Source organism: Rhamphochromis sp. 'chilingali', assembly GCF_963969265.1.
Source record: "Rhamphochromis sp. 'chilingali' genome assembly, chromosome: 21".
NCBI lineage: Eukaryota > Metazoa > Chordata > Actinopteri > Cichliformes > Cichlidae > Rhamphochromis > Rhamphochromis sp. 'chilingali'.
In genome coordinates this window covers 23935288-23957722 of record NC_137949.1, presented here as the reverse complement: position 1 = coordinate 23957722, position 22435 = coordinate 23935288, and the positions used below count along the sequence as shown (strand labels likewise).

The 22435-nt window shown below is 40.4% G+C and overlaps 1 protein-coding gene and 1 long non-coding RNA gene across 2 annotated transcripts in view; one reads left to right on the top strand and one right to left on the bottom strand.

Annotated features, from left to right (window-relative positions):
- stxbp6 (syntaxin binding protein 6 (amisyn)) overlaps positions 1-5373 on the bottom strand; it is a 64822-nt gene extending 59449 nt beyond the window's left edge. Inside the window, exon 1 of the mRNA XM_080870232.1 lies at positions 5083-5373. The gene's annotated coding sequence lies outside the window, so the exon portion shown is untranslated. The remainder of the gene's footprint in view (positions 1-5082) is intronic.
- A 12402-nt stretch (positions 5374-17775) lies between these two features.
- Positions 17776-19176, top strand: LOC308389537. Its single transcript, XR_013970297.1, has 2 exons — positions 17776-18032; positions 18658-19176. It is a non-coding gene; the product is annotated as an uncharacterized lncRNA (long non-coding RNA).
- Positions 19177-22435: the final 3259 nt, after the last annotated feature.

The following is a 22435-nucleotide window of genomic DNA, read 5'->3' as shown; positions in this document are numbered from 1 at the left end:
CAACAATCTTTTTTCTTTTTTTATTCCTGATAAGCCAACAATACGAAAAGCAGTGCAGACTGAACCTCAGCTGAACTGATATGAAATAAGTACAGCTGGGAATATCGCATATATTGATCTGACGCGATAACTAACTAATAAGTCCACCTTCAAAAGAAGTACATATCTACTCCTCCCACTCACATTTGACTGGCTTTGGAAATGTTCAGAAACAAAATAGTTTCTTTCATTCCACACTCCACTGTGGGAGATATCTCAAAGATATAAAAACACGCTCCCTCATCTGCAGTCTTTCATGCACATCTTTCACATCGACTCGCGGTTCTTTTCAGGGCCTCGATTTAACAGGAAAAAAAGAAACCTTCCATAGCGCACCTACGTTCACAGATTAGATCTTTAGAGAGTGATGTCATTCACCCGTGTCACTGACTGAGCGATATCCAACACTGCCACGCGAACAGATGGTGAATGTTACTTCTCATAAAATAACTGAGAGATTACGACATCGATCCTGCTGTTTTTGAGGTGTTACTGCCAGCCTGCATTGTATTAATGCAGCACTACACCACAAATACAAAAAATAAAATCAGTTTCGCATACACAATATATCAAAAACATGTACAGTCATTTGAAAGCGAAAGATTTTTCTCAGAACTCCATCCAGTCCAGTAAAAAAACCAAAAAAAAAACCAAGTAGACCCCATGATTCAGTACCTTGTAGAACAACTTCAAGTAACTTAAAGCAATTATTTTCTATTTGACTTTCATCCATCTTCTCTTCATCCAAAGGGATATTAGCCTAATCTTCTTTACAAATGCTAATATATTCTTCTTAGAGAGACGAGACTTTCGCCTGGCAACGCTTCATAACACGCCATACTTGTTTAGTCCTTTCCTAATTGTACAATCATGAACTTTAACATTTAACATGCTAGCTGAGGCCTGTAGAGTTTTTTTGCCTTTTTTTGCAAATTCTATGTCCTTGGAGTGAATTTGTTGGGATCGGAACATCATGGTATTGTGTTATTATGACCCACCTCAATGTTCCAGTGCCTAAACTTCTGTTTGATTATTAGCACCTAGCTGTTACCTAGACAAGCAAATGAAAGAGGGTCAGTGATCCTAGAATGGACTCATTTTATAGCTTGGAGAATCCAATAGTTTGCTCTCTATAGTAGTGCCACTTTGAAAATAGATTTTAAAATATCAAATCTTTTTTTTCTCTCTTCAAAAAGTTTCATTTAAAGCCAAATAAAAACCAAGTCCAATAGCAATGGGGTTTGTTTAAGTGGTGCAAGATAAGACACTTTAGATATAATCTATTTAGTCAAATGTACTTTACATGGAAAAAACAATAGTACTGTTGAGAAGGAATCAAAAGTATGACACTAAACAATATCCACCAGGCTTTGAAAGCTTTGTCAGACTTTCCCAGTAAAAATAAAAGCCAATCTGCATCCAGCACATTGGGCTCTGAACTGCCATATCTTCTCTTCTGAGGTATCACTTTTTTGTTTGTTTTGTTTTTGACGCAGCAAAATTTCCAAATTCCTTATAACCAAATCCAAATGAAGAGCTGTCACATGTAAGACTCGAGGAATGCAAACCTAAACAACCGTTTACTGCGTGGGTAACAATGCCAGCAAGGCAAGAAATTATATTACACACATTCTAGATTTTTATAGTTGAGAAGCTCATGCTCAGCAGAGGCATCGCACAGATTTTGAGAAAATAAACAAAGACATCCGTGTCTGCATACATAATCTAAGAGAAGCTCAAACTGTAGGCTCTTACTCAGGTAAGGAACATCTTTTGCATAAGGATCTTTTTTTAAATTCTGTTGTTAATTCAATGAGTTGTAAACTTTTTCTCGTCACAATACACATGGCGCGCATATGTGTATATAGCAATGTACACGAGAACGAATAGTGCACATGCCATTTAATGGCCATTTTGTGTTAAAAGGGAGCACCATAGATCAACCAGACTGATAGGATGTTATTTTCTCCCCTTAAAACAGAAAGATATGGAAGGTCCCATCCATTTTCCTGTGCAAGTCAGCTGTTAGTGAAGGTTATATATTGCCAGGGCAGCATGGGCTAACCATGAATCAATGAATGACATGCCAGGCCCCCAAATGAGCTCATTCTTTAGAGCCCAGTGCCCTCTAGCAATAAAACATTTGAGAAGGGGGCTGGGAAAACAGAAGAAAAGCAGATAGAGAGCACTTAATGAGAGATGTCTCAAACTCTGCAGAGATCACGAGCATAATGACTGTTAGAGGACCAATGGCATGACACATTGCATAACAGTACAGACGTAAATATACATCAAGGTAAAAAGACAAAAATGCCACTCCATACAGCCAAAATACTGAATAAGAGCAACAATCCCTCAATGCAAAATTCGGATTTTTTTTTTTTTTTTTTTTTTTTTTTTTTTTTTTTTACGCAGCGCCTGCCCTTCAACATCATCTTGCAAAAGCCAAAGTTAGATATAATGGCTGTGCTGTGATTTTTGTCTGCGTTTACAAGTAAAATGATGACTGAGAGAAACAGATGCAACTTGATGGGTTTTTTTCCTCTCATAAGCTGCACAGCTGTCTGTCACTAGCTGAAACCTTGTTGTTCGGTGTCACTCGCTGAACAGAGCAGATGGTGAAAAAACTGCGCCAGCAGCGGGAGAACAAGAGCGTTCGCGAAGGAGTACCGCCTGAAGTTTTTTTTGGGCGGGGGTGTTTCGTTTTGAGTACTTTTTTTTTTTTGCAGGATGCTGAAAAAACAAAAAAAATCTAGTGACAAAGTCACTAAGTTGGCAACAATGAGTTGAAGTGAACTGTGATGGGCCGAGAGAGATGTTAGGCATGAAATTCTACATCCACAAACGTTGATTCTGTTCATCTGGACATAGCATTTTCAGTGGGAGAAACATTTCGTCACTCACCCAAGTGACTTCTTCAGTCTCAGCTGACTGCAGGTGTCCCCAGTCTTATAAACAGTATCACTTAAACTAGTACCACTGAAGGAACAATGGGCTGTGAGGTCAGTTCCTTGAAACGTTTCTCCCACTGAAAACGCTACGTCCAGATGAACTGAATCAAATTTTGTGGATTTACCTACCTGGATGATTGAGCATGCATCAAGACGAAATTTCTGAATTTAAAGAAACTAAAAATCTGAAGGCGAGCCAAAAAACATCAGGTTCTCTTCTGAAAATAATTGAGTTGGTTGTCATGACAAAGAATATCACGTAATGTGTTGGAATTAACTCACTCTAGCTGACATTTCTTTAAGTAGTATTTTTCACATTAATACAGCGTTAGTTCTAGATGTCATCTAGTGCAGATAAGGCTCACAGTTGTTTAGTCATTCAAGATTTGCAGAAGTAGGATGTGGCAGCTGGTCAGTAGGATTGTCACGCCCTTCCTCTGCTGTCTGCTAACTGGACTGGGGAAAGTGACAGGGACGACAGCCAGTAGTTTACCCAAATTTTAGCAGGTTAACAATTGGCAATGGGGGGGGGAGGCACTTAAAGGACACACCCCTATATCTTTCTTGTGTCTTCCTTTCATTACCTTTCCATTAAGTATATTAAAACACAGCATAGAGCAGAGCAATTCAGGGAAAGCCTTAGACTCCAGACTTCAATGTCATTTTACCAGAAACCCTGGCAGCAGAGTGTATTTGTTCACTATATGAGATGCACTGCAGAAACAAGGATCTTTATCTCTTTATGTCTGCCTTCGAGGATATTTGCTGTCTAGCAGAAGAAGAAGCCAGGGAGGGAGCCGGCTCAACAGTTTACATCATGACTGTAATTGGACACTGAATTATGGGGAAAGGTATAAGCTTATCTTTTATGGCATGCCAGAGCAAATTAAACCCTGAACTCAGGCAGCAAGAAGCAATATTTTAATGTAAGTGGGTTAGTTAATGCCACCAGGAGCATAGGGGCAGTATAAGGAGCCTCACAGCTAATCCCAACTAAACATTCTTCAAGGTCTGCAGCATGTCCTGGAGATACAAAAGTGGGAATTGCTTTGGGATTTGGTATAGTAGTATTTAAATACAAGCATGTGTTGGACTTTGTAAAGAGCCACCCCTGAGATTTTTTAAGATATATTTAAAGCCAAAGCATATGTCTTTTTTCCCTTTAAAACGGCCATTTGGTTGATACACATTTTAAGTAAAAACACTATTTCATCATTCCCTTTTTAAAAGCTCTGAGGTGGCCCCTGGGGCTCTAAACAGTTTCCATACACATTTGGACTGTTTTGTTTTAGCACAAAGATGCCAAAAACCTGGTTTTGGATATTGCACAAATTATCCAAATATTAACACTGAACGCTTTAGATTTAAGAGGTGAACATATTTAGCCTTCAAACATCTTGCTCTGTACGGTTCACTGGAAGGAATTCAAACTATAACCCTTTGCAGCTTTAACATGTGTGCATTAGCATGTGGATAATATCTGGAGGCTTTTATACTCTAACTTGCCACTGTGACATGAAGACGAGCAAACAAACAGATGACAGAGAAGCACACCCTGCAATCATAATACTCGTGCTGGACAACTCCCCACATTCACGTTGGGCTCAAAGGAATTTCACTGGAATATTTGTATATGCTGGGCTGGCGCTCAAATATTAAACGTTTGGCAGAAACTATGTGAGCTATTTAATTTTAATTTACAACACAGGCATCAAACGTACACTTTAAAGCACAAAAACGTGACCGCGGATACAAATATATATATATTTTCTAACAGCAAAACAATTCAAATAATAACAATGTTGACAAAGAAATCCGTTCAGAAAGCCCGAGAGAATGATACATAATAATAATTTTAAAAAATACACAAGTTGTTTTTTTAAGTAAGTCACACCGTCGCGTGCGCTAGTTAATGATTAACAAGCGCGCGCGCACGCTTATATTGATTGTACCGCAAAGTGGCTGAAAGGTTGTTGGCGCAGTCTTCCAGTCGTTCATCAATAACAAGAAACTCCCCCCGTACGCCTGTGCAAAATATCTGCCCAACTTTTGATTGTTTGCGGGAAGTAAGCGGGACGCAGAGACTACTCACCGATGCGTCTGAGCGAGCAGTTTCCACGTGCAGTCAACAAATCCTTGGGTTAAATGTCTCCAGCTGTCACACTTCACCTACTTTTAAACAGCTTCTTCCCTATTGTTAGCCTTCCTCTCAAAATAAAAGAGAGCATTTCGAGGTTAACATCGCGTCGACTTCACTTCTGCGATAGTTGCTGGTTTCTGAGCCGCGAGAGGAGAGTTTTTTTCCCCCTGCTGTCGGTTTTGGAGAGCCAGTCTGTCTGACCGTGGCTCTCTCTTTCTCTCTGTGTGTGAGTGTGTATGGATGGGAGACCAGTAGCAGGTTCCCAGACACACAAACCAAACCCACCCGCCCGCCAATCACGTACAGTATCACACCACCACGTCGTGAGCTCCTCGAGTCTGTACGCTTCGCGAGACGGAGAAAATTCCCAGGCTGAATGGAGGCGGTGGCTGGATGTTTATTGCCTCTTGAAAAGTCATAATATGTATAATATTCAAACACAAAAGTGAAAGCAAAAGGATACTTCATAGAAATGTGTCAAACTATGATCATTCGGTACAACAAGCACTTACCAGGATTAACCTTGACCCTAACACATACCAAGCACCAACAGATTTTACATTTTTACATTTATAATACATAAGAATCGACTTAATTCTAAGGTGAGATTAAACTAAAATTAAGTTAAAATCAAGTTAATCTGTAGTTAGTCAATTTGTTGTAGACACCTATTCAATTCAGTTCAATTATATTTATATGGAATTCACAACAACAGGAAGTGCTCTATGTTGCAAGGTAAAGCCTCCACAATATTAGAAAGAAAGCCCAAAAAATACACAATCCCCTGTGAGCAAGCACTTGGCAACAGTGGGAAGGAAAAACTCCCTTTTAACAGGAAGAAACCTCTGGCAGGACCAGGCTCGGGGAAGGAGAGACATCTGCTGCAACCAGGTGGGGGTGAGGGGAAAGAGAAGAGGGTAAAAAGAGACAAAAGGTAAGCTAGAGGAGAGAGAGCTTCTGAAGTTGGTGGCCCGTGTCAAAATTGTCCCGAAATGTACTGTGAATGAATGAAACACTAATAGTTTATAGGGGTTAAAAAAAACAGAAAGTAGCTTCTCTTCAGTGATTCGGACTTCCCCAAGTTACAACTTTAAATAAATATGGCACTACCAAGGTTGCTGAGCTCATAAAAAAGAGCTTTCTGGCTTCTGAGGATATTGTGAGTGTAGTGGTGGAGAAATTATATATATTGTTTTTTGTTTTTTTCTATGTCTCAAACACTGAAGAAGACTGATTATCATATTTAGCCTACAAAATATCTTCTACAACTAATTTAGCCTGGTCTTAGCCTGGACAGGATTACAGTGCCTGGTGAGGTAAACCTCACAGTCCCTCTGATGATATACTGGCAGTTATGACACCAATAGGTTTTATTGCATAGTCTGTATGACTCAGACTTTAAGTACAGTATGTGATATCTCCCTGTAAGAGTTCATGAACAGTAACTGTTCAAGAAGTCTTGTAAAGGAAGTTCTCTTTAAAAAAAAAGAAAAAGAAAAAGAAAAGCTTATCCACCTTTACACATTTGTTTGGACATGTCTCCCCTCCTGAAACAGGTTACTAGAGTTCTAATAGCATCACCTCATGAGAAAACAACAGCATATAATGGTGTTATACAACAATTCTCATCACGCTGCCTGTGGCGCAGACATTACAGACTTGTGGTTATACGGCAGTTTCCCACATTATGACTGCTAACTAGGGCATTTCCCAAGATCATCTAAAAAAGAAGCTCAAGTTCTTTGAATTAGTCGTTTAGACAGGCCTACTCTACCTGAACACTTTCCAATAACGCCCCGCCGGACGTGTGGGAGGTGTCAGTGTTCAGGACCATCATCTTTTGTTTTTCTACAACCTTGCCAACAGAAATCTGCTCCATGGGAATTCACAAACACACAAACACACACACACAAACAGTGGATGGTTTTGTCTGGTTGTGAGTCATCCATGTTCCCCACAGATCCCTAATTCCTCTCCTGATAGATCTGGCTTCTTTTACACGCTCTGTCTTCATTTTGAAGAAACTTGGAAACCTCTGCTTCATCTGAGATAGCTCATATTTTATGTGCTTCTGTTTTTTTGCCTATGGGGATTTGATCGTTAACATGTTGCGGAGGGAGCTGTTGAGCGGTTAAGCTATCCTTACTTACCACGATAAGCAGAGGACCCGCTGTACTATAGCAGATGTCCTTAGGTCAGCTTTATGAGATGAAATGCATGATAAGAAAACCACTTGTGGCTGGAAAAACAGCAACGCTGTAATCAGAAATTCATGTTTCTGTTTTGTCCAGGAAAAAATCATTGAAAACAACTTGCAGGAGTTTGCCTGCCTTTACATTCTGGAGCCTGAGGAATCTACTACAACATGCTATTTTTTGAAATATAAGTCTAACTGTATTTATGGCAGATTTCAATCGGTTTTTCATTCAAGAATGCAACTTATTTATCATTCCACTGATAACGGGTACAGCTGATAGTCAGATTACTCTGCTTCATGCAGAAACAGAGGACATTTTCACTTGGCAAACAGCACAGCAGTAATTAAATATGAACGTTCCCAAAACTTCCTTGGGATCGTATTACTGTTTGTATGGCTTTGTTATTCCTTGCAGCAGGTAGCTTAGCAATCTGGCACAACATGTAGTTCATTTCAGGAATGTGGAATTTGAAAAAAAACAAAAAAAAAACCCTCTTGATCCTCTGAGACTACCTGAGGCTACCTTGTGACCATCCACTTTGTTACAGAGACCCTTCTGTTGAGTATAAATTGTAATCTGAAAGGGGAATAGTTGACTCCTGTGGCTGTGAGGCCCCTGGGACAAGTACAAGAAGGTACTTTGACACTGCCCTGCACACACTCTGTGTTCTCCTACATGAGTAAACACTTTTTAATGTAATGACTCCCTTTTTCCAGGTGGAGGAAAAAGCAGAAAGTGGCCAAAGGGCGAGAAACTGATCCACACACACACACACACACATATATATATGAGAACACACACACACAAGCTGAGAGGGTGAAAAGGGCATTAGCAGGCATTAGTTTCCTGCTTTTGAGTTTGGGATTTGGGGCACTTGAGTCTCTCCAGGGAAAGCCTGGTCAGTGAATTTCTCTGATGAAAGAGGCAAAGCATTGAACCACGACAAGGTTTCAATAAAAGCCTCAAGACTGATTGCCCAACGAAAATGTCGGAACCTTGGCTATGCTCATTGCTCAATTCGATGCTGAGGTTAAATTTTGGATGCATGACACACCACAGAGACTGACACATCCTCCAGGTTCCCCTTGTGTGGTTTGAAGTTTCCAAGACACGTTAGAGGAGTGGAATCTTTGCGTAGGGAAGGCTGTTGGAAAAAAACAAAACAAACTACAGCCATTCACTGAAAAACAGACTCTATCAGCAAAGAGATATAACATTAGTAAGGTCTGTGGCAAATATGCAGAATTGTTAACTGTTTCACTCTTTAGAGGAACAATTTTCAATCATTAATGAGGCAATCATTCTGTTTTATCAAGGTGGTTACAAGACAGCAGTCAATAATTGTAAAATCTATACTTTTTGTAATTTCTGATGCTTAGTTTTATGAGTAAAACATTATGGTAAAACACAAGAAGCACAAAATGCATCTAGTTTTTTTTTACATTGCTTCCTCAAAACTGCTTTACTGTCATACTGAGTGATATTCAAACCACTGTTGAAACCCTCTTTTCAGCTGCACCATTATATCAAGTAGACATTTAGATGTGTTGTGCATCATTTTATGCTCATTGTTAGCACAGAGGAATGCATTTCCTCATAGCCAGGAACATTATACAATTCCAAGCTACTGTCAGGGCTCTCCGGCACTTATTCTCCTTTGGCTCCATCACTACCCCCCAACCCCCTCTTTCCCTCCCGCCAAAATCCTGGAAAAGATAAACACGCTTTCAGCCTGCAACTTCACTCGTGAGATCAGGGAGAAGGAGGTTCCTCAGTCCCATGTGGCGAGCAGGGTAAACACAGGGATCTGACTACAGAAGGAATGGAATGATGCGAGGGACCCTTTGCTCCAACCACCGCTTTTGCTTCTCATCTCCCCACACCATGGCCAGATGGCCGCCATCTCCATTCTTCCCTCTTTCACTCCTGCTAAATCAAACACTGAATTCATGTGGTTTGGAGCTTACTCTGCACAGTGTGAAGTATGAAACACACACACTCATCAGACACTGGTTACAGAGCTGCATGGGAGCTCACTCGGGAGAAAAACATGTCTTATTGTGGCTGCATACATTACTTCAGTAAGTGTGCACAGTGTGTGAGCTGTGGCATGCATTGATTTTTCCATGTATGGCTTTGTGTTCCAAGACAGCGTATGTTTTATACTCTTCCATCGGTTGTTTTGTAGTTCTTCCTGAATCTTGGCTCATCCAGAGCTGAGGAGTACGGTTATGAAAAGGGTGTGTCTGAAACTCCTCGTTTAGATTTCACTTATCAAGAAAAGTGTATATTTGCACTCTTCATGCACACGTAGCCCAGCTAATCACATTTGAAAGAGAAGCATCTGACCTGTGTTGTTTTTAAGGTACTTTCTAGCATTATCATTTGTATTTTCCACTTGAATCTTACAATTAAGTTTCTTTGCACGAGTGAGTTTTAGTTAAAATCCTCTGGTAATCAGAACCAGTTCTAATACACCTGGAGTAAACAAGCTGCTTGGCTGCGTGCACAGTTGTGCTCAGTGTAGCATGAAGACACAAACAAGCACTTCTGTGTTGATGGTTATTACAGAGTTTCTAAGACTTTATCCTTTTACAGTGAGGCATTTTAGGACATTGCCTGTCCAAAGGCTTCATATGATTTGCTCATTCATTTTGTTTATTTTGATTGCAGGACTTATCCATACGATCTTTCAGCCACTGCTGGAACATAAGGACCCGTCACTTCTTAAAAATGATCTCACCAGCTAATTGTATAACCGCTCACACTGACATAATTCTTGACAACAGTTTTGCTGAATTTTGGGACCAACACAGGACCATTCCTTTGCCAGAGACCGACACTTTAATTAGATTTGCAGAAGATATTAACCATCAATCATGTTAATGCCCAGCCAACCGCAAGTAATGACTTTCATGGTCTGATCAATCAGCGCGGCTTTGTCTCTTTATTAAAAATGCCAAATATATTTGCTTTGAATCTCTGTTTTGAATTCTGCATTCCTAATAAAATGCTGGTTTTTGAATCAGTGACGCAGGTTAGTGTGAAAAAAAAAAGTCTAATTAAATCAAGACCCAGCTTATGAGGGAAAGGCAAACTTTGCACTTGTTGAAAAAAAATGAAAGAAAATGTTCAAGAATAACAACAAATTACTTTACAGTTTTATAGTATAACAAAGGGTTTTTTCAGTCTCACACTGTTGCTTGAATTTGTCCCAAACTCATCTAATGCACCACTCACACTTATTCATTCACTCATTTAGCACAACTAAGTGGTAAACTACTATACCTTGAAAACTGCTTTTGTAGATTTTGTTTACTATTAAAATTATTATTAATAATAATTTAATTTAGATTACAGAATGTACAGTGTAAAATTCCAGTACAATGCTTGAAAATCTAGCAGTTTTTACAGAAATCAGCCATGAAAACCTTGAAAATCAGTAAATGGTAAATGGCCTGTATTTGTGTAGCACTTTACTAGTCCCTAAGGACCCCAAAGCACTTTACACATCCAGTCATCCACCCATTCACACACTGGTGATGGCAAGCTACATTGTAGCCACAGCCACCCTGGGGCGCACTGACAGAGGCGAGTAACACAAATAAGTAGTGAATACAAAATGAACCATTCAGCCTGTCACTCTAAGGCCGCTGCAGTAGTACGGAGTACAAACGAAACACAATGTGAAATGCCAAACACTTAATAACTGTGAAACGTGGTTCAGTCTGCCTCTGTTTTGCATTTGCCTGCCACCATCCACTGTGGAAACACTTTAGAAACTAATTTTGTCCACAGGCAGCTGCTTTATGCAGCGTTTTTGGGGGAAAAATGATTTTTTCAGAAGAGCTCATCCTGAATCAAAGTTAATACTCTGGGGTGTGCTGAAGCCAAATCTGAGAGCAGCTCACTGGGCAAAAAACTCCGTAATGGAGGCACGCACCATTAAACAATACAAACTCAATCCATCTCTATCACAGCAGCAGGACAGCTAAATGATAGCTTTGTGAGTGTGTGTGTGTGTGTGTGTGTGTGTGTGTGTGTGTGTGTGTGTGTGTGTGTGTGTGTGTGTGTGTGTGTGTGTGTATTGTATGGTACTCTTCAAAACACTGTCACCTTTATCATTTTAAAGGCACCTGCAATCATCACAGGAGTCACTCTGTCTGTATTCATGCATTACATTAAAGACGTCCTTTAATACAGCACTTTTACTTTTTTTTAATATATACAGCTTTCTACTTTCTTGGTCATTTCTACATATGTTTCTAAATGTCTAACAAATGTTGGAACCTGGTGCCATAAATATAAGGTAAGTTATTTCTTTACAGCAGTGCAAAACTAGCGAATCATTTTACTCTGTGCATTGGTTGGACAACTTCAGGTTTTCAGCTCTCTTTTCGAGTTTTCATCTAAGAGTCCTGTGTCTTCTCTTTCTCCTATCTCTGCCTGTCAGTGACTGACTCTCACTCTACCCCTTATCCCTGTTTCACTGCCAGCTGACAGTCAAAAGCACCTAAATTAGCTTATCAAAGTGCAAAGCTCCCTGGGTAACACAGTAAGCTAAGATTCCTATTTCAATTTGCCGTTTCAATTTCGTTTATACTGTCGACAGAACAAAAGACACTGCTATACCCATGAGTCCAAACGGAGATAAGGTAGAGATGCAGGGACGGACATGGGAGCCACTGAGACTTTGGGACAAACACAGATCTATTAACAAACAAGCAATAAAAAATGAGGGCGAAATTGAAGGAGAACGCACCAGTGAGGTCTTTAAAAGTTATGGCTGTATAGGCTGTTTTAATGCTATTGATGCACAGGGATCGATTTATAGACACCTGATTTTTTTTTTTCAAAGGAATAGGTCATAATGCAATAAAAAGTGCTGTCGGATTGCTCTAAACTGCACATTCCCCCATTAGATTACTTCTGTTTTTTTCCTTGTTAGACAAGTCAGCAGACCTGAATAGATGTACTCTCATTATGCCTCAGGCAACCATAAGTTCTCCTACTGCCATGCAAAGTGACCTGACACTTGTCTTTTTGTTCCATATGTGCTCCCTGACCAAAACTCTGTTTTAAATTGCATGATTTAGCCACACAAAATACATTTTTGAGAGAGAGGTGATGCAAATTACCCAATTAAGTGCAACAGTGCTTAAAGCCAAAAGATCCCTGAGGGAGAAGGGAATTACTTTAAAGACTCTCACAGCAAATAGCCTGACAGCAGACTTAGGCTGAACTGTTACGTGAGCTGAAATACACAACATCTGTATCTTTAGCTATGGTTTCTAACCCTTATTGCTTACACTTGTTTGTACGCATGACCATGCAATCCTGCAGAAAGTGATGAAGCAAGCGTCTTGGCTCACCACAGGCCCATCTCATCTCAATAAACAGCATGTGACATGACCTCATCTGCTTAGAGGACACCCTCTGGATTGGCTCTGAGACTTTAATGACACACTTATATTTCTGCAAATGCATGTGAGGTGTCCTGGAATTCAAAGCAAGGCTAACAAGTTGGTGGTCAAAGGTTCACAGTGCTCATCCAACACATGAGACATAGGAATGCCTAATTTTGGTCATGGAAGGGGACTGCTTTCTGGTTTCCATCAAAACCAGAACAGGTTAAAGCAGTGATGGTATGATTGTGTAAACCAAGACCTGACCAGTGCCATTTGAATTTATGAGTAACAAAGAAAATAGGGAGGATTTAGGAAACTTATTGAATTAACTTTTTAGCCTTGGAAACAAAAGAACATGTGTTCATAAAGTCTTTAAAGTCAGGTTAGCAGCACCAGAGTGTAATGGATGACATCAAGATAAGATTCTTGGCACTCATTAGTGTTTAGCCCAGACTGAGCCTTTTCCATGGAAATATCTACACTGAACTGTCCAAGATAATGGCAATAACATATGTGAGGTTTGTCAAGGGTGGAATTCCTGTCATCTAATATGTGAAATGGAACGGTGAAGCTCACTGACTGACTGTGTGTACGCTGAAGATACTATAAGGAAATTGAAAGGGTTTGGAAAGTGTCGTGTTTTCAATAAAACATCCGTAGTAGTTAGCAAGCTTCTTTATTTTAATGTGGCTCACATCCATGTACGTAAACATAACCTGCCGCTGCTTCTACGACACAGTATATATCACAATTTGGTTAGACAGCCCCCTAGTGGTGAAGCTGAACTACCCACATAACTCCTATCAACACATCCCCTTTTCTTTAGATGTTATCTGCTGAACAACACTATGGAAACATACCTAACATTGCATAGCTTGAATAACATCACAAACACTTGTGACAGTGTAAACTACGGAACACACAATAATGCAGAAAGTTCCTTTTTGATATATGCATATATATCTAGCTATATATGTATACACCAACATATACATATATATATATGCTTAAAGGTTTAGTCTATCAGGTGGCTTGATAGAGCGTGCTGATCTTCTGACAATGGGTGACTGGTCTCTTTGCTCCACACTGTCCTTCACGGGTGTTGTTGGTTCAGGTGGTGTGTTGTTGTCATCACACTGTTCTTCCGATGGTCCCATTGTCTTTTGAGTGTACAGTAAACTCCTCCGATTTCTCCTTAATATCAGTCCATCTTCAGTTTTCACATTGTACGATCTTGGGTTTACCTCCTCCAGTACAGTTGCTCTCTTTTCCCAGATGTTTGCATCTTCCACTCTGACTGCTTCATTGGGTGCGAGTGGTTTTAGACTTTTTGAGGACTTGTCAAAGTTGACCTTTTGTCTCTTCTGCAACTGTTTCATTTTGTCTCTCACTTGTTTATGTTTCCTGGTTGTTGTGTAAGGAAGAGTGGTCCGTAGTTTTCTTCCCATTAATATTTCTGCTGGTGACTTGCCATGCTCCAGTGGTGATGCTCTGTAGCTCAGTAGTGCCAAATAAGGATCTGCCTTACCATCTTGTGCTTTCTTTAGTAACTGTTTCACAATGTGCACACCTTTCTCTGCTTTCCCATTGGACTGTGGATGCAGGGGGCTTGAGGTCACATGTTTAAAGTCATATTCCTGAGCAAATAGTTGGAATTCTCTACAACTATAGCAAGGTCCATTGTCACTATGAACAATCTGTGGTATCCCATGTCTAGCAAATATTGATTTCATGTGCGTTATGACACAAGTAGCTGACATGTTGGACAATAATGCCATCTCTGGATAGTTTGACAAGTAATCAATAACCAGCAGGTAGTTTTTTCCTCCTAGGTGGAAAATGTCTGTTCCGACTTTCTGCCATGGTTCCTCCGGTATGTCTGTTATGGTCAGAGGCTCTTTTGGTTGTTTTGCCTGGTGTTTGATACACGTATCACAAGTGGAAACCATTTGCTCAATGTCTGCATTTATACCTGGCCAATAGACTGCTGTTCTGGCTCTCCGTTTGCATTTCTCTATGCCTAGATGTCCCTCATGCAGTCTTTTCAGGATGTCTCCTCTCAGTGAGTGTGGAATTACTACTCTGTTTTGTCTTAGCAGAAGTCCATTCACAACACTTAGTTCTGCTCTTATGTTGTAGTATGTTTTGCATTCACCTCTTGGCCATTTCCCATTCAACAGTGTTATAACTCTTTGCAGACTAGAGTCCTTTTGTGTTTCAGCCTTGATCTGATGTGATTTTCTGTCTGACACAGGAAGTGACTCTGCTACCAGGTTTACATGTATATTTACATCCATCTCTGTGGAGCTTTGCTCTTTGTTTGGGGTTGTGGCCCTAGAGAGTGCATCTGCTAACACAATGTGTTTACCTGGTGTGTAGATCAAGTTGAAATCATAGCGCTGTAGTTTCATCATCAATCTTTGAATGCGTGGAGACATTTCACTTAAGTTTTTCTTGATTATGGCTATCAATGGCTTGTGGTCAGTCTCTGCCACAAATGTTGGCAAACCATAGACATAGGTGTGGAACTTTTCAAATCCAAAAACAAGCCCCAATGTCTCTTTTTCTATTTGGGCGTAGTGAGATTCTGTCTCTGTCATTGCTCTTGAGGCATATGCCACTGGCCTCCAGTGGTCTCCATAAGCCTGCAACAACACTGCGCCGATCCCGGCCTTCGATGCATCTGTTGACACTTTTGTTTTTCTTTTTGGATCAAAATACGCCAAAACTGGCTCTGTTGTAAGTGTCTTTTTCAGTTGTTGCCACTCGTTTTCCAGTTCTTCATTCCATCTGAACTCGCAGCTATTGTGTAGAAGCTGTCTCAGGTGCACTGTTTTGGCCGCCAGGCTTGGGATGAATTTTCCAATAAAGTTAACCATTCCCAGGATTCTCAACACACCTTTTTTATCTTCAGGACGTGGCATTTCCAGTATAGCTCGTAGCTTTTCCTTGTCCGGCTCGATGCCTTCGGCTGTCAGCTTGTCACCGAGAAAGGTAATGTCACCCACGCCAAACTGACATTTTACTCTGTTCAGTTTAAGTCCATAACGTTTCACCCTTTCCAAAACCTTTACTAGTCTCTCATTGTGCTGCTGTAGTGTGGATCCCCACAAAATGATGTCGTCCATATAAACTCTGACTCCCTCGATTCCCTCGATCATATGCTCCATGGTCCTGTGGAATATCTCAGGAGCTGAAGAAATTCCAAAAGGCATTCTCAAGAAGCAGTAACGCCCAAATGGCGTGTTGAACGTGCAGTATTTTGTACTGTCCTCATGAAGCTTGAGTTGCCAAAATCCTTGGGACGCATCTAGTTTGCTAAAAATTTTTGCACCAGCCATTTCACTTGTTATTTCTTCTCTTGTAGGTATCTGGTAATGCTCTCTTTGTATGTTAGCATTTAAGTCTTTCGGATCCATGCAGACTCTAAGAGCGCCGGTTGGTTTTTTAATGCACACCATGGAGTTAACCCATTCAGTAGGTTCTTCAACTTTTCTTATGACTTCCAGTGCCTCCATCCGCTTTAGTTCCTCTTTAAGCTTGTCTTTAAGAGCAGCTGGAACACGTCGAGGTGCATGAACCACAGGCTGAGCTCCTTCTTTCAGCTTTATCTTGTAGGTGAGGGGTAAGACTCCAAACCCCTTGAATATGTCTGGGTACAGATCCACGATTTCTTTCACACTTTTGGGCTCAGAGCTGTTTATACTGTATACCCGTCTGACTAGGCCGAGTCTCTCACATGCTTTATCTCCCAACAGAGATTCATGTCCCTCTGGCACAATGATAAACATCAGACTGTGATATTTTCCTTTTACTTGTACCCGGAGCCTGCATTTACCTTTGGTTTTGATTGGTTCTCCATTATATGCTTGGAGTAAACTGTTATTTTGGAATATGTGTGGTTTCGTTTTCATCGCTTTCACATCCAGCTCATTCACCAGATTAGCCTTGGCTCCTGTGTCCAGTTTGAAAGTTACCAGGGCTCCGTTCACTGGTAACATCTCTGTCCATTTGTCCTGCTTCACTGTACTGACTGCAGGTTGGTCCATGGGTGTATCTTGCTGCATTACCATTCCCACAAAAAACGTGTCACTGAGAGCAGTTTCTTCTACTGTGTGTACTCTTTCTTTTTGTTTATTCTTTGAAAAACATTGCTTGGCAAAATGGTTTTGTCCATTGCATTTTTTGCATATTTTACCATAAGCTGGGCATTGTTTCCTTCCATGTTTTGTGCCACATCTTTTGCACAAGAAAGTGTCTTTTGATTCTTTCTGTTCTTTTTTGTACGTGCGCCCTGCCTGCCGTGTATTAACTGCAGCTACAGCTGTGCTTTCCGTGTCTGTTTCCCTCGGCGACCTGCTGAAGGTTTTTGCATGTTGTATGGCGAGCTCGCTGGCATGACATACTTTCACAGCACTTGCTAAAGTCAGATCCGCCTCTCTCAGAAGCCTCTCTCTTATCTTTATATCTTTTATTCCAAATACGATCTGATCTCTTATCATAGATTCTTGCAGCTGTCCAAAATTGCATGTTCTTGCCTTTAACTTGAGGTCAGTCAGAAACGTATCAAAACTCTCTGAAGGTTGTTGTATACGTGACCGAAAGACGTACCTCTCAAATGTTTCATTCTTTTTGGGCGAACAGTGTTCATCAAACTTTCTCACTACTTCGTCAAACTTTTCTTTGTCTTCTGCAGTTGCGAACACAAACGTGTTATATACTTCCACCGCTTGTGGACCTGCTACGGTAAGAAGCAGTGCAATCTTCCGTGTATCAGGCTTACTATCTAGGCCGACAGCTTGCAGGTATAGCATAAACCGCTGTTTAAAAGTTCGCCACTCACAGTCCACATTTCCGTTCCAGTTGACGGCATCTGGTGGCTTAACACTGTCCATGATGACCTGCTTTACTACCCCACTCCTGGTACCATGTCGTGTTTTCAATAAAACATCTGTAGTAGTTAGCAAGCTTCTTTATAGGGCTTCGGAGTTGACGTCACGCCGCAATGCATTGTGGGAGCGCGGCGGCATTTTCGGGGTCTACGAATCAAATCAAACACACTGTGTTGGAACGACGATTACAAGATGCTTAAAAGAGAATGGACTGTATAGAGACCGATTGCGTCCAGAGGCGAAGCGGTGGTACTTGCAGAAAATAGCGTGCATTGGAAATGTGGACCCGTATGAAATACGGCCGTGGAGTAGAAACCCTGAAGACCAACCGCTATTGACGTAGCCTGATATATTTCATACCTTATCTGTGGAGTCAGCGCGTACAAGTCGTCATTCAATCAAAGGTAAGTCAGCTCGAGTACAGCGAGTGAAATGCGTTTGATTTCCCTGCAAACATTCAGATTACTGCAGCATAAATTCATTCATGAGGGGAAATTACAGTGAGAACATGTGGAGACTGTTAGGTGGATAACATAGTTCAGTGCATTGATGAGACACTGTCCTGAAGGGTTTAGTTATTCTCTATGGTTAAAGAAATTGCAATGATTTATTAATGTTTATTATAAATAATTCTAATTATACATCTTGCTTCCATATTTGTATCTTGTGTCACTAAAAATACATTTTATTTTAATTTTATACTTTGATTAATGACCTGCAGAATCTCCTTAACATATTAAGTGATTCATAATTGTCACTTTATGCTTTCTCCATCTCTAAAGTGATGACATCCTTGCATTACATACTTTAGGTTCATTTTCTGCAGGCAGGTTTCTGACAGAACAGACAGATTTAGACTATAACATGCAGCGTTCTATAGATGGACACATAAAGAAATGAAAAATTACATGTATGTGCTAACTTTCTAAACACTTTGTTACATTTATGATAAAGTAGATTAAACACATTTGTGTCGGCCTTGGCTCATAGTTCTTGTCTTTAAATGAACTTTGTCTGTGTGTGTTTCAGGTGCTGCACTCTAAGACTGAATGAACCAGCATTGCAGCCATGGGTCACTGTGAGCATCACAGGGAAGGTTGAAGCCGCCCACTGCAGCTGTATGGCCGGAGTCGCAGAGACCTGCACCCACGTCGCTGCTCTTCTGTCTAAAGTAGACGGAACAGTGTTGATCCGTGGCACAAGGACTGTTACAGATGAACCTGCATACTGGGTTTTGCCTGGTAATAATACCAAGATACACCCAGAGGTTGGCCATAAGATAGACGACTTCTCTTCAGCTGCCCAAAAAAAGGCTCTTGATCAAAACATACACAGACCATCTGTAGTGACAGGTAAAAGGAGCCATCCTCAAAAAAGAAAAACCCCACCTGCTACTGTGGAGGAGTTGTCACTGCTATAATGCCATCATGTTTTATCTAGGGGTCTAGATGTATGCCTGTAGTGCACTGCTGTGTAAATAATTTGCATTTACTGAATATGTACTGACTGAGTCCCACTGTTCAAAAGTTGAATAAAGAAACTAAATTATTTTGCCTTTTTTTTTAAATTAAAACCACTTTATAGAACATCACATCAGTAACAGTGTAGAATCCATGTCATTTACAGTTTACAAATGACAAAATGTTTACACCAAATCATGAGTGTTTACATGATATCACCCACTACTAACATTACTTTATTTACTGTATCTTTTGAAAAAATAACAGCACAAGACTTAAGAACATTTAACAGGAGCAGGTTTCATTCTTCTCTGGTTTTATTATCACACTGTTCACCAAACGCAGCAAACCTTCACCATCTTATCCAGGAGGGTCACCTCTTCACCCTCACATGGAAGAAGTAATCTGATTGGCATGGTGGTTTGTTTGAAGCAGGTCCCTCGTGTAGCGCTGGAAACCAGTCATGATGTTTCATCCATTTCATCGGCTGGTTTGCTGCAATAATGCCAAATAATTAGCAACTCTATAAATAGACGGTAGTTCTGCAAAATCACTCAGTAGGATGTTTGTTCTAATTTGCTATGAGCTCAGAGTGCATCGAAAATGAAACTAATAGGCTATAAAGAGAGATTATGAACATATTTAGAACTTACCGGAATGAAAATGTCTGGAGCACCAACAGATATTTGGAGATGGAAGAGAGCTGCACGTCAGCTCATCTCACAGCTGCTATCCAGGCTAGACGCCTTCGTTTGGTAACATCGATACACGAGCTGCCTCATGTTGCTTCCAGGTTGGGAAAGCATAAAAAGACAATCCAACCTTATTCCCGTGCCGGTCGTAAGATCGAACATTGCAGCCGAGCACACAGCAAGTACGAACCATGGCTATGCTATCGCTCCTAGCTTAGACCCCCAAAATGGTGAATCGGGCCAAAATCCTTTCCACGCCCACCCCCGTGACATCACGCTCCGAAGCCCTATTTTAACGTGGCTCACATCCATGTACGTAAACATAACCTGCCGCTGCTTCTACGACACAGTATATATCACAATTTGGTTAGACAGCCCCCTAGTGGTGAAGCTGAACTACCCACATAACTCCTATCAACACAGAAAGAATGATGAATCTGACATTATTTTCTTTTCATAACGAGTAGGATCTCAACTTCCAAAATTAATTGGCTTGCACAAAGAAACACTCAAATAATGCTGGAGACAAACTAGACTTTCAGGGATTATAGTCATTTGTTGTTGATTTACAAACCTAAATAAATAAGGCGATTAATTATGCTTAAAACTTTTTAAAAATTAGGTTTTGACATGAGTTGAAACATAAGAAATATATTTGTTTGCTGCTGGAGAACAAAATGGAGAAGAATTTAGGAGAATGCCAAGATTGTTTCATCATAAATCCAATGGAAATCTACTCAAGTTTTTACTTCATTGTGGCTCTTGATGGTAAAAAAGGGTAACTAAAACCATTAAGACACGGTGACTATAAAAGTCACAACAAAAAAAGCAAAATATTACAGTCAGGACCAATCCAAAATATTGGAGTACCAACCATTAGAACAGCATCGCCATCCCGAAAATCAGTTTTCGCTCTCATTATATTTACCGCTAGTAGTTGAATCGCCACACATTTTCCCCTGAAAATGACATTTTAACAGCAGGTGCCAGGAGTTTGAGGAAGATAATAAAAATATTGATCTAGATAAAAACTGGTTTGAAAAGCAAAAAAAAAAAATCTGCACATCTGCCGGCATCGCTCACATTATCTGTGGCACACTGCTCACTGCAGGCAAAGAGGGTAAATGTCAGAAAGGGTTTCCTAGAGAGAGAGAGAGCTCCATGACATTAACAATGACTTTAACTGGCTGTGAACTACAGGAAAGCGGAGCAGAACTTCCTTGTAATTGAATTATACAGCCAGGAAGCTGCTGCATTGAATGACAACAGGTGCTACTTTGCTCTCTGTATTGTGCTGCTTCTTTTATGTGTTTACTTCCTGCAAAATGCAAAAAAATGTTTGTGAGAAGCATATAGTCTATAAATGTCACCTTTAGGTCTCCTGCAACATATTCTTCTCTCACATCAAGGCAGTCTAGATGTTCAAAGAACTCCACGTCATTGGCTGGAGCCGTTATTGTGACGTCTTTACTTCCAGTGCACGCTTTGAACACAATAGGGCAAGATCCCACTGGAGTATAGGCTATATAACATCAGAGAGCTTTAGAAGAATAGCCACATTTATGCTTCCATATCTAGATCCAGTTGCCAAATGAAACTTGATTTGTTGACCGCATCAAATGGTTTCTTGGAAGTTATCGCTGCCCAACTTTCCAGTTTAACTGTTGGATTGTGACACATTTTTCAGCAAGAACAAGATGTTCTTGGAGGATTTATTATTCCCGCTGTCATGCTGCACACCTCATCTGATCGCACAAATGACCGCAGGGCTGTTAAAATACACTGTAAGATTATTAAATGAAATGTGGGAGGATAGGAGTTGAGGACTCAACGCCAATGCTGGAGAGTCTTCTTCTTCTTTTTTTTAAAGGGATCATTAAAGCTGAAATCTCAGCAACCAGAGAAAAAAAATTTACGGTACTTTTTGTGAAACACATTTTTAAGGTTTCCAAGACTAAACTTCAGATGTACAACCTTCTCTATATTTTTTAACATAAGCATTGGCAGTGAGTCTATGGCCCAAAGTTTTCCACATACAAAAGTTAGTTATGGAGTTCCACAGGGTTCTATAGTAGGGCCAGTATTTTTCAACAATTAACTTTAAAAAAAAAAGAATATATTCATAATGATCACTGGATTTTTAAAGCAGTTTTTAATTACCACACCTAATTCTAATCATAAAATCATAATTTCATCCAACCCTGTGCTCACAGTCCCTGTCATCTTTACAGTCTCCATCAAATATCATGGTAGGAGCTCCCTGTTTAATACCTCCATCGCCCAGCATCTCTGCAGGTGACAGACATACACCGTACCCACTATAGAGGAATGGGCAAAAGCTTGCAAATAGGCAGACTGTCTGCAGGCGTTCTCTGATCTAATCTCCTCCACAATCTGGCATTTGGCTTCTGCTGGGATGCCAGGTATACCATTCAGATGTAGGCAAAAGCAGCTCTTTTTGGTTAAGAATGCACCCAGCACTGGACTGCAGGAGAAACATGGGCAGTACAGATGGCTGTAGACTGCCCTCTGGTGGAGAAATATAATCAGTACACTTGTATATGACGCTGCAACTCAAGTAGTGTTTGTTGGGTATATTATTCGGCAACTGGAAATTGTATCCTCATCACAAGGTTCAGTTTTTGTTTATGTTTC